This window comes from Malurus melanocephalus, unplaced genomic scaffold, assembly GCF_030028575.1.
Source record: "Malurus melanocephalus ecotype Western Australia unplaced genomic scaffold, MMel_1.1 scaffold_42, whole genome shotgun sequence".
Lineage (NCBI taxonomy): Eukaryota > Metazoa > Chordata > Aves > Passeriformes > Maluridae > Malurus > Malurus melanocephalus.
The window spans coordinates 1,546,615-1,559,892 of record NW_026623274.1 but is presented as its reverse complement, the minus strand read 5'-3'; positions in this window follow the sequence as shown (position 1 = coordinate 1,559,892).

Genomic DNA, 13,278 nt, shown 5'->3' with positions numbered 1-13,278 from the left:
TAGAAGGTTTATGAATATATCTTAAGAAACTTATTTAAATCTTTCCTGAAGAATGTACTGAACTTTTTTTTTTTTTTTTTTTTTTTTTTTTTAAGGCTAATCCGCAGTTTATTCATTCAATAAATGCTTATGCAGTTTTTAGTTGCTGAGGAAACAAATCCAAAAACTATCAAGAGTCAGTCTGCTATTAGTAGCAGTATCAGTAATTAGATTTTCCACATCTGACAAGAGCAATGGAGCTGGGTGAGGCAGTCTGTGCTGCTCCAAACTCTTCACATCTTTTCCTAAGTTAGCTCCTACACCCAGAGCTCCCTCAGATTCCTGTGGGATTCTTTAGAAATCTGCTTTCAAAGCCAACTGGGGCAGGCTGGGCAGTGTGTAACTGAGCCCTCCTCTCACAGGGGTCATTTGAGCTGCTCTGGGACACCAAGGATCTGTGGGCAGTGAGCTGAGGGGAAACAGAACCTGCAGGGTACCAGAAACTCTYTAGAGGAGCAGCTCAATGTCACTCTACACATCCTACAGCTCTGGAATGACCTTAAATGTATTTTTATAAAATCACAGCATAGCTAAGGTTAGAAGGCACCTCTGGAGATCATCTAATTCAAACCCCATGATAAAAATAGGGACAGAGAAGATTTTCTGCAGCCATGTCTTGCTGTTTTTAATCATCTCCAGAGATGGAGACTTCATAACCTGCCTTTGCAATGTGTTCCAGTGCTTGTGTACCCTCACATCAAAAAAGTTTTTTCCTGTAATTTGAGGTGTTCAGATGCCAGGACAGCTTAGAATATTAATCCAGTTATGTCTATCTTAAGTGCTGTGGTCACCAGATATGTCCAGGTCCTTTTTGACTTGGAGTGGGAAGTGCAGGCAGCTGTGTGCAGGGCTGGGAGCAACAATGACAAATGAGGTTTCAAACCTGTGTCCCTTCAGTTGCTAAAATCAGAGCATATTTCATTAAATTCACAGTGCTCAGATTCATGTGATGGGTAAGATGATGTGACTGTAATTTGTCTGATGCTCAGATTTCCTTGTGTCCCACCAGGGCACCTTATGTTTCCCAGTTCATGCTGGAATATTTTGAACTATCTTCCAGCTGTCCCATGGGCCAGAGTGTTTTGAGGGGAAAGGAATCATACCTGCCTCTTCCCTGCCTCCAYCAGGAGTGCAGGAGCTGGGAAATCTCACCCAACTTCCATCCGAGGGAAAGAACATCAGCATCATATAGATAATTTCTAAAATTTTCTGGTGGCATAAACACAGTGCAATTTACCAGGTGGGCAGGAATCAGTTATGCCATGGGAAGGCACCCTAGGCAACACCAAACAGATGGAGATTTTTTGCTTTTTTGCTTTTTTTGCAATAACTTTGCTGTTCAGTGCAGCATCCTGGAGATCACTGCAGGCACTGGTTAATCTGAGGTGAGCAGGGCTGTGCCTGTCCTGTCTGGGGCTGTCACCAAAGGGGTCAGGGTGACTCTGTGAGTCTGGATGGTTCTGATGAGCCCCTGTGGATGGTTCTCCTTGTGCTTCTCTGCATCTGCAATGGCAATGGGAGTTGGGATATCCTTGCCTGTTCCTTCAGTGTCTGTGTGGACCTGTTTGCCATGATTTATTTCATTTATTTTGAAGCTGTTGGTATTGCTTTCTGCCTCAAGCTTCTGTGGTAGCAATTTTTGTGGATTTTTGTAATTCAGTGGATTTTTTTTTTTTGCTATTATTATTGTTGTTACTGTTATTATTAGTATTATTTATACATAACTATGTAGCTTTGGGCCTGCTCTGAAGATCAATGCTCTATCCAATGCACACCTAATTTAATAGCCCTTGGTACCTTTCCAGTGAAGGAAGCTGGCCACCAACTCCCTTCCAGCAATTCTTTGCCTTGCTTTCATCTTTCTATGACAGAAGCAGCAACAAAATCAGATTTCACCCAATGGTAGGATAAGGAGAATTGCAACATCTCTTTCTGCTCCAAGATGGAGCTGCATGAGTGCTAAATGGAAGTAATTATTAGCACCACTGTTGCTGTGTTCTGAGAATTGTGATAACTGGATATTTGGGAACTGACTGATTGTCACATTTAGAACAAAGCTAGATGAAGAAAAATCCATACACATTCATTGTTTGAGTCAAAATCTTACTGCCTCTCTACTGAATGTTGCAGATATGATTGTATAGACCTGGGCTAAACATGACCTAAGCTCAGCACAGGACAAAATGTGACCCACGATTCTAAATCCTTGAAGAAAGGGACCRTTTATCTTTTTCATTTAAAGACAAAACATGCCTTAAGAGCTTCACCCTCCTACTATCAACAGGAACTTCACCTTGTAGTAACACGTCACCTTCTAGTAAMACCACTCCACTCAGGTTTTGCTAGCATGAACAATCACAAAAAGAGAATTTCTATACATGTGTTATGGAAACAGGATTTTAAGCCAATTCCCCAAGAAGGAGAGTGGAAATCACAGCACTATGTGATTCCCCTGACCCTTGGAACAAAATGATAACATAGCTCAAATGGCTCATAATAATTCAGGCTTAATATCTGAAACAAAAAAAAAAAAATCAATATAAATCTGAATAATGGATACATTTGGGGAACTCTATCCTCCCCAGAGATAAGCAAAATAAAAGGTGAAATTTATCAGACACACTATTGGGAATTCACTGAAATCTGTTCTGTGGGAAGTGATGTAGGCAGAGATATCTTCCCCTGCAGATCCATAAAGCAACTTTCACAGAAATAATTTAAACTTGCCAATTCCATTGCTGCCATAAGAACTTTGGTAAAATTCTGCTCCTTACTTGTGCAAGCACTTGATCAGTCCCTTTGAGTGGAATTTTTATTGCAGCAGCAAGCAACATGGGTTCTTCAMAACAGGAATAAAAGGATTAAAACTTGCAGTTAAAACTAGATTTTTTTTCCTTCCCTTGAGAGAAGGATAGGAAAATGGGAATTAAGTTTTTGTTGAGGTATTCCTGACCATTTTTCATCCTTTTTCTTCTTTTAGGAAGAAAAATTTCTTAGGAAACAAAAATTTTTCAGTGAAAGCAGGTGTCTGTATTAAAACATAGGTTCTGTAGGAGAACATTCAAAAAATTGTTTATCCTCAAACAATCTGATTCCGAGATGTGGCACATCCCCATAAGAAAATTWAATTTTGATTTATTTGGCTGTGAGAAAAGGCAGCCTCTGGAACTCCTGTGCTGGATCTTTGCCCTTGGGATTTTGCTAACATGGTTCCCGTGAGATTTGCTGGCCCACCCTACAGATATCCGAAATGTAGGTTTGTTCTGAAAACAGGAGATTTAGGGAACAAATTAATCTGKTCAGGTACACCTCATACTCTTTCTTTGTTGAAGAAAACTTCCTTTGCACAGGTTGAAAATAATGGGCATTTTCTGGCTCCAAACACATGAGATTCGTGTCTGCTGAGGTTGTTAGAATGATTCTCTMCAATCTCTTGGCCTGCTGGCCAGCTTGGAAACAGGGCTGCAAACACAGAATATCTGTCTTGCTTTTGTTCTCCACGTAGCTGTTACTCTTTCTTCCAGCCCTCAAGAAATCTCACTGCCTGTATATAAAACACATCGCTGATTTCTTTGAACTTCATTTCTTTACACTCTCACAAATCCTTTTTAATCAGGCTATTTACTAAATTTGTTTTCTCCAGAAATAGCACAGCACTAACTTGTGACAAATGACATTTCGGCTTGTGACATCTCTCACTTAAATTAGTTTCAAGTGATTCTGAGCAAATTTGTGATTGCATTAAGCACGGGTCTTAAAGGAATGTTTTGCCATCCAGTATTTCACATAGTAATGAGGTTGAAATCCTTCCCATCTCACCTTTCTCTGGCAGTATGCAATGAGCTCAGTGAATTCCAGGGCTAAACCATTAGGGTTTTGCACAGAAGAACTGGAAGAGTTGAATCACAGAGCATTAAGAGAAGATGATGGAAGCATGTCACAATAAATCCAGGTTCTTAAGGGCCTTTTACAGGGAGTGGGTGGGAAGATCCCCAGTAATCTTTATATATCTGACAGGTATCAGAGGGAAGTCTGTGTCAGTGTATCACTCAAGTGTTCTCTAATCCTGCTTTGGAATCTTAATAATCTGTAGGATTTTGTGCATTAAATAATTTTTTTCTCTATTGTAGAAAACCGTGTTTTAAAAAACATACCAATTCAGCAGTTTAAAAGTAAACATTAAAAAAAAAGAGAAAAATTAGTTATGACTAAGTAGGGAGATTCTGAATTAAAAGATTCACTTTAAAAAGAGCAAAGAGAATAAGATTTCAACATGTCTCAATTTCTCACCACATAGGTGAAAAGAGGCCACTGAAAATGTCTCTAAACCTAAAAATCTCTGGTGTCAGGTGTTTCTTACAACCCTTGTGTGTCCTCTGTCTATGCCAGGAGTGATCCTTACTGTGAGGTCTAGGAAGGAGATTTTTTGCCCCTCTCTCAGCAGTGGGCACTGGCAATTCAAACATTTTATATCAGAAACCTTCTGCAACAAAAAATTCTCCTGCCACAGGCATGAAGCTCTCAGACTGCCTGACAGGTGAGCAGGGAGCTTTATTTAGCACAGGTGTGGAAATAGAAAGTCTTTCCCATTCCCTGTCATGGCAGCTCTTCTRCTTACTAAAATCTCAGATAAACGAAGCATTATTCATGCTATTGATATTCTATTATACCAGGTTTCAGCTGTGTGTTGCTACATATATCAAGGCTTCTTAAAAAAAAAAAAAATGCATTAAGAAGCAGCTGTAGTGTCTACCAGAAAATGTTGTAAAAGTTTCCAGATCCCAAGAGGTTATGAGAAATCAGAGAAATGTGAGMGTTCTTTTAATAGCAATAAAAGTTTAGTTTGATTTTTATTGACTTTTTAAAAAATTCATTTCAGTCTTCAATTTACATTTATGYCACATTTTCTGTCTTTTCTCCAAAATCACAAGGAATTAAATCTACTTGAAAAACAGTGAAAGAGCAAGAAAAGGAAAACAAAGGCAGAAGTGTTAACTGGTTTAAAGTCGTTGAGCTTAAAACATTAAATATTCTGAAAGCCAGAAATGCTATGCTGTTCTCTTTGTTGGAAAAAAAAAAATAGAAGAAATCCCATTTAATTATAAATAATTCCATTTATTTAAAAAATAAAAATKATTGCTAATTAAAAAAAATCACTCAGGAAAGAATAATGAATATCAATTAACTATTCTTATCCATTTGCATGCGTTTATTTCTTCCTTGTTTTATTTTCACATATACTCTTTTTATTGAATGGCTGTGCTYAACTTGAAAGAACCTTAAAAATTAGTCACTTTGTGAAATGACCACATCTAAGCACCAGGCTGTGGTAAAGAAAATGTGGTTTTTTGTACTAGACTTCTGATCTCAGTTGCTACAAACCCTTGTTGCAGCTGCCYTTTGTTCTGATGAACCCATCTCTGTCTTTCTTCTAACACTATAACAAAAAGGAACATAATTTTAGACTTCAAAACTTTTTTTAGACATTTAAGTTTGTTTTGGTTTGTTTTTKGTTTTTGTTTCTGTGTCCCTGCCCTTGACAAGCAGTCAATCTTCAGTGCAAGCTTTATGATTTATAGCTCATACAACTGGATCAAAAAAGCTTGTGAGGTTCAGGTTGTTATATCAGTCTTCTCCAGAACTACAGGATATAAATAAACATAGAAAATTTAGGCTGACTATGGTAATAAAAGGCCACATATCTTGACTTCTGCATTTAGCTACTAAAAGGCAGGAAAAGACATTTAATATGTATGGAAATTTCAACTCCAAACTGGAAACATTATTTATCAACACCCTGAAAGGCTCCTTAAGACTATTACAAGTGTGAACAAACAGAAATAATACTGAAATCAAATGCTATTTGCAAACTCATTTAAAAGGTGAGGTACTGAAAAGATTTTGATTAGAAGGAGGACTTTAGATGTTGGAACAATTCATGGTCTCCACTAGCTTTAAGGCTTGATTTGTTCTTTTTGTTTTCCACATGCAGCAGATGTTCTGCTGCATTCTTGGGATGAAACAAATTTTCTGCCCTCTTTCCCTTGTGGCACAGCTGTGTAAGTGCTGCACAGTAAATAGGAGTGTACTGAGGGGTGGCAGGGATAATTTCATGACTGGGATMATATAATTTCCATGCATTTGTTTTAAGAAAAATAAATTATCTGATAAGAAAAAAAATCAGTATAAAAGGAGACACATCAGTGGTTATTTATTTGGGAAACATGTCCCATCATATGTTCATACCATATTTCTGACACATTTTTCAAATACGTAAATCAAGAGCAGTAACTGTACAGCTGTTCCTCTCACATGATTAAAGTTCARCCTCATTTTCATAGAATTATAAAAAAGCTTAGAAATGAAAATGCATCAAAATGTTAGAATAAATGGGCAGGGAGAACAGAGGAAAAAAAAATCCAAAATTTGAGTAACACTTTTTAAAAAATGTATTTTTCATAGGGGAGTCCCAAGAAAAATTCCACCCTGAAAGGCAAAATAATGATTTGCTTCTAGGTTTCTCCTAGAAACATCCCCCTGCCAGCATGTCAAGTATATTTTTTTGACTTCTTCATCCTTGCAGACCTTTTCACCCTTAATAAACTTGTCTGGGTGCAGCAAATTGTTCTTTGGAGAGGCAGTGAATATCATGTGGTAGGAAGAAAGTTGTCATAGGCTGGCACCTGAACAAATGGCCAGAAACCAGCCAAGCTTTTTGAGATTAGAGATTTTTTGAGATTAGATTCTTATCTAAACTTCTGACAAACCTGATAGGTCTTGGCTGGRCATTCCCAGTCAGTGAAAACTATTCCATGTTCATCAAGGTTTTCTCTCACTTGTGATGATATTTCCTTGACTCCTGTTACAGCAGGAACCTTTAGGGAGGAAAGTGTTGGAAGGGGGAAAGTAAAGAGGAGGAGGAGGCTAAACTTTCTCATCTCAAAGTGTTTTCAGGCGGGCATGAGGTGGGGAACAGGACTTCAYAAACCAGGCAGAACTGGGCTGGCTGCTGGATTCTGCCTGCCTCAAGGTATCCGACTTTCAGACAAGCAGAGTTGTTTTTATTAAAGGTCTTCTAATCATATGAGTCTCAAAATATGTCAGAAATATAAAGAGATAAAGAAACAAAGGAGTCTGGGAATGAAATACTAAAGGCACTGATCACCAAGCTGTGACTAAACATTTTTATGTCAAAATGTGTCTGAGGACAAAGTAGCTTTTATTTTACAGAACATATTTGTCCAATACTTTTAGATTTCAATACCTTATTTTTAATTAAATTTGTCCAATACTTTTAGATTTCAATACCTTATTTTTAATTAAAAATATGTCTAAGAACTGAGAGAAGTGGTTTAAAATATATTTTTACTCAGAAGTTAATGTCCAATCACATAACATAACAAAGTTCTGTGAGTGGAGAGGAAATTTCAGTCTTTCTTGAAGTATAGCAAARCAAATGTATCACATTCATATAAATTGGGGCTTTTAAAACAAAATCTTTTTTTCCATTACTAAAAGTGTTTTCAACTTTGTGACTTTTAAAATTGAAGAGCTGTCAAGAAGAAACACCTTTAGGTAATCCATTGCATTTATATCTCTCTAAAAGAGGTTGAATTCAGAGTATTGATTTATGCAGAAAAAGAAAAAAATCTCTTACTGTGTCTCCAAACCTTTTACTTTTTCAGCTTTCTAACTTCAAGGCTTTATKGTGTAGCAGATTTACATCTGACATTTGGAGTAAATTTCAAGAGGTCTCAGAAGAACCTGAGCTCTACAAGCATGCAGTACCCTTTAAAGTCCAACAGCAGAGTCACTCTAGTCCAGATCTGCGTTATAGAAAGCAAAGCTGGGTAATTTGATGTTCTCAGACTTAGATTTGTGGGCTGTTATATCCAATCAAKGTAATCATTATGGTGTTATGCTCAAAAAAATGCTGTTCTACAGCACCATCTCTGCCACACTAACATAATAACAATTATGGGGCTCCAGTGCTGGGGTGCAGTTTGAATTACTTTGTGTGACATGAGTACACATGAACAAATATACTAAACTTTTAATGTTGCAGCTTTCAAGTAGGAAAAATAGCAATATGTCAGCTTGTGCAGACTGTAAACGCACTAAGTAACCCATCAGTGTGTTTTATCAGTCCTGCCTCTTCCCATGAGCCTTACAATATTTTGTGACCCTCCCAGAACTCTTCATCTGTTTATCCATAGGGATCTCTGTCCATGTGCCCTCTTATCCAGGCTCTGCCCTCACACTTGACTGGAGTCAGCATTTAGCACAGGAACCAGAGAGATGCCTCCACAGACACAAATCTAGCTTGTTATTGTTTTTATTTAAAGCTTTCCCATACCCATTCCCACTTCTCATTCACTTAGTGTTGGTCKAATCCCAGTGCATCTGAAGATTTTTCTTTTCTATGACAATCGTCTCTGTTTTCCATGGTTCCCAAGCCACTGCAGCTGGGACTGCAGATATATATTCTTCTAGGTGCACAGTTGTTTTTTAATCCTTTTTCTTTCATCTGATTTGTGATTCTGCAAAATGAAAAGATGTATTTCTTGTTTGTGCTTTAGAGAGGGAAAATGCTACATAAGAGAAGTAGGGTTTTTTTGTGACTGTTATCCTGGCCTCTCTCCCATTATTTTGACTGCATTACACTTTGAAGAAATTGTTTCTTTTTGTATATCTGGGTAACCATCCACCCATAAAAATAGTATTTACTCAGARGAAATAAACAAAAAGGCATTTTCTTTTTAAATTTTGATTTTTGGTATTTTATTTTTTTCAGCTTCTATATAGCTGACTAACTCTCTAAGTTTCCACCAAAAATATTCTAGATTTCTGTGTTTGCTTGTTTGTGAGCCAAGGTGATAATTTTTTTCATGGTTATATTTCAGCTGAAATGAACATTCTTGTGTAGAAAAACCAGCAATGTGCATGGAATTTGAGGGGCAACAGAATAAATTATGGCAGAGCAAAGTGGAAGGGAATCCCAAAAATCTCATGCCAGTCTACTGTTCCTGCATACCTCAGTTTCCCTTCCTASACAGCTGTAGTATGTTGCTTTTCTCTTTTTGCAAATACAGATAATATCAAGGGTTAAACATTTACAAATCCATGGTTTGAGAAGCACTGTGGCAGAGCCATGTATTTCCTTGAACATTAACCTTTCAAAAGTAGAATAATATATCCTTCTTGGCTACAAAATACAGAAATAGGAAGAATGTTAGTTTTTATTAATTTTAAAGAATTTGTTTCAGATCAGAAAATTTCTTTCCTGATCAACTTGATTATTRCATTGCCTACCCTTCACCTGCAGACTTTTCTTTTTGTTCTTGTGATAATTGCAATATTCAGTGTGCTGTGTACCTTTGATCACTATTCAGCTGATGTCTCAGTGTGTAGCAGAGGTAAGAAGCTTCCCTGTCCAGGAGATTGATATTGTGTTGATCTCTTGGTTATTATATTGGCATGGTTTACAAAAGGACAAAGGTTTTTAAAAATTGCCACAATCAATTATTCCTTTTACGATCAGTGTCATGGGAACRACTTGTTGTGACTTGGGGGAGAAAAAAAAAATTCAAAATTGTGTATCAAAACCATAATGCTTGAGGAGAGATAAGAAWGATTTGCTTTTATCCTGTTGTGATCATCTGTGGCTGGGAGCCTGTGTGTCTACTGGCAGAATATAYGAGCAACAGGATGCTCATTCCAGCTGCTCTGTGAGGCTGCATTTTCTTCCATCAAGACAAGTCAAACACAGATTACAACTGTCTGACACTTCCTTCATGAACAAAGAATTGGATCCCCCAGTAATTATTTTTAGTGTGACTTCTATGAGCCCCTTGTCAGGCCCCAAATTTGGATTAGAGTTGCATTTCTAAGAGCTAAAGGGTTTACCTGAGATATGTGGGATGGATGCTGGATGTGTTCATGGGGATTAACAGTGAAATGAATATCCAGGTCCCACAGAAGCAAGGAGAAAAGCTGCCACTAATGCTCCTAAAAGCTGGAAAGGGCTGTTCAGAAAATTTCCTAAATGAAAATAGGGCATTTCTAATTATGTCCACAAGGAAAGGGAAATTTCTCGGGGAAGTTTCTTCCTGTGAAATAGTGATGCAMCGTTTGGAGCTTTGTATTTCCTTATTCCACAGCCTCTATCAGACCTGTAGTTATGCACAGCCAGATATGAACTAGTTTTGGAGATTTGTGCAACACATCCCTGTTATTTAGAAAGATATATCACTCTGTATGTATATTTAGGTCAAAGAGTTTTCTCACAGTTTTGCAGTGAGTGTAGTACATAAAGGGATAATGTAGATGTGAAAAATAGTTCMGTTTGATGTGATTTCAATGGGAAGAGAGCTTTGTATAAATCACCAATATATTTCAAATGGTCTTCATCTAATGAAAGGATGAAAATACCTAATGCCTGCAATTAGAATGGAAGAACTGTAGAAATAGAAGTTTCATTAGTACTTTTTCCCTAATCACTCACAACCATGAGCTACTGAGAGAGGAGAAGGAATTCTAAAGGCCCTCAATATCAATTGAAGTATTTTAATAAATTCTGTGGACGATGAATAATTTGGAGTGAGCACTTAAGGGGGAGTGGCAATTTCTGTGAAAAACCTAAACTTGCTTAGGAAAATCCTAGAACAGGAATTACTCTCAAAAAACACTCAGATCTCTTTCACATTCAAATTTGGCTTGTTCCCACCTCAACCCTCTGTGAAGCAAAGCATTTAATGTGTCAGTAAAACAGGAAAAAGGATAATGCTTTCTTTTCCTTATTCAAGCTATCCTTAAATAGTAGGTACATAACTAGGACAGTCCAGAAGAGAATAAGGATGTACAAAGCTATGAAATGAGGAAAGATGAGAGAAATCAGAGATTTTCAGTCCAGAAAAAGAAAATGCATAGGAAATTGCTGTGCTCTTCCCCAAATGCAAAAAAAAAAATCACTGAAAAGGCAAAGAGAACAAACTTACCTCTGAGGATAGCTGGGAAGCTGTAGATTTTCACTGAATTGAGCTACATGGATGTTAGACAATGGGGAAAGATTTCTAGGAGTGGGAGCTGGAAAGCAGTCAGGGATTTCCAAGGGATGCATAGGATCCAAAAAATTCAGAAAATGGCTGTCAGGAGAGTTGGGTCGAGCCACTCTTTCTCCTGTGTTACCTCTCTTATCTGCTAGTTATATGTGCTAATTGCAACATAGTTCTCTTTGGAGAATTAATTATCTACCTCTTGCCAAGACCCCAAATTTTAAACAAGTTTTCATTTGTTATTATCATGTTCATCTCCTATACCCAATTCTTTGACTGTGGATATTGCTGGTTATCCAAATCCTCATTAAATCAGTGATTTACTTTTTTTATTAATCCAGGTACAAATCCCAAATCTTCTTTTTATTAAGTATTCACCCTGCAAATTTGGAAAAGTAGTAATTTTTTAAAATGATCTTTGTCATGCTGAGGTCATGCTTGTTGCTGCTGGATTTGCTTCTATTGCTGTTCAATGCCGACAGCTGACCTTATTTCTATCAGTTTATTCGAAAAGCAATTTTTCATCTAAAATTCTGAAGTAATTCCCATTTAATTTATACACATTATTGTCTCTGGCTGCTAAGCACCAGACAAAGTAAGATTAATCCTCTTTAAGGAGAGGGGGAAAAAAAAGGGGGAAAATGTGCTGTTGAAGCTATTATCAGCCAATGTGTATTTTTCTCAAACTCTTTCCTCTTGCATTATACAAGCTCAAATATTATTGCATTATCTAATGTTTCTGAACAAGAATGAGCTGTGCCTTATGCATCAAATTATCACAGTGACAAGATAGTAAAATTAATTTTTTCTTCATTATGTTRCATATTGCAAAGTATTTTAAATCTATCATGTGTATGAATTTATCTGAATTCATATTTTAATGCTTTATGTGGACAATTGTCTCAGATCCTCCAAAGCACAAATTCAAAAGCTGTAGCGAGTTAGGTAAAGTTAGGATCTTTATTGACTTGAAATAACACCCTTATGACAAGTTTTTTTTAAACATGTTTTTAAATATTTTGATCATAACTTTTGGCAAAATTTCAAAGTTCAACATAAATGTGGGCAATGGGTCTTCAAACATATTGTTTAGAGCTTTTCTAAGTAGGTTTATTAAGCTCTGTTAATGAATAAGACTACTCTGACACGTAAATATTGAATTTAAAATTAAACATCCTTATGTTTTGGAAAATTTCTTCTTTACTGTGGTTTTTGGGGTTTACATGTGTAAACTTGATGCCAGTATTAAAACCTAGGTACAGAGTATAATTCACATCTTACCCTTCCTCTTTTGGTTAGAAATGGTTTTTTCTTAGAAGGCAATTTTCAGAATTTACTGGGAAACAAACTCTCAGTGCAGGTGTGATTTGATGCTTAACCAACGTGTTGTGAGYTCAAAGCTTGGCAGGGTCCAGCTGACTAAAAAGGTCTTGGTGCACACTTTGTTTAGGAGGGATGTGGATTTTGGGGGAGAAAGTTMCAGAAAGGGTCAAAATTGACTTACAGAAAGGTTTGTATGTACAGCAGACCCGATATCAGGGCAGTTAGGGGGGTTTAGACTTGGAAGGGATAGGATTTGAATAAGGTCAACAAATACTGGCAAAGCAAAAAGACTTTTGAAAGCAGACTGCTCATCTCTGTCAGAAAAGCTGTACGTGATGGAAGGAACTTTAAGACATTTGACTCTGTTATATTAAGCTCACAATGCCTATTTGAGACAAAGGGTAGTTTAATAATTGGAATAATTCATCGAGAGATATGCTGAATTCTCCATTCTTGGAAATCATAGACAGGAAACCTTTTGAAAAGTAGATGAAATCAGAATTACAGCCTCGATGCAGAAATGCAGACAATAGTTGACTCATATCATCCAAAGCACAAATTAAAAATCTGAAGTAAATGAGCCAGTTATTTAGCCTGTAATATGGGGGATGCTGGAGGAAATTATCAGCTGACRGCCCAGTCTTTAAAAGTGGCCAGTCTGAATTTATATTTTACATTGTGATTTGGCTTTATTAACATATTAACTACCGGACTATTATCTAGAAGTCTTTTATTTTGGCCTTTTTTTTTTTATGGTACAACTTTCTCTCTATWTTTTTTTTCCGATCCCATGTCCTGATCATGTCTTATAATCATAAATAAATAAGAAATTGTTTTTTAATTTATTTGTTTTATTTAATTG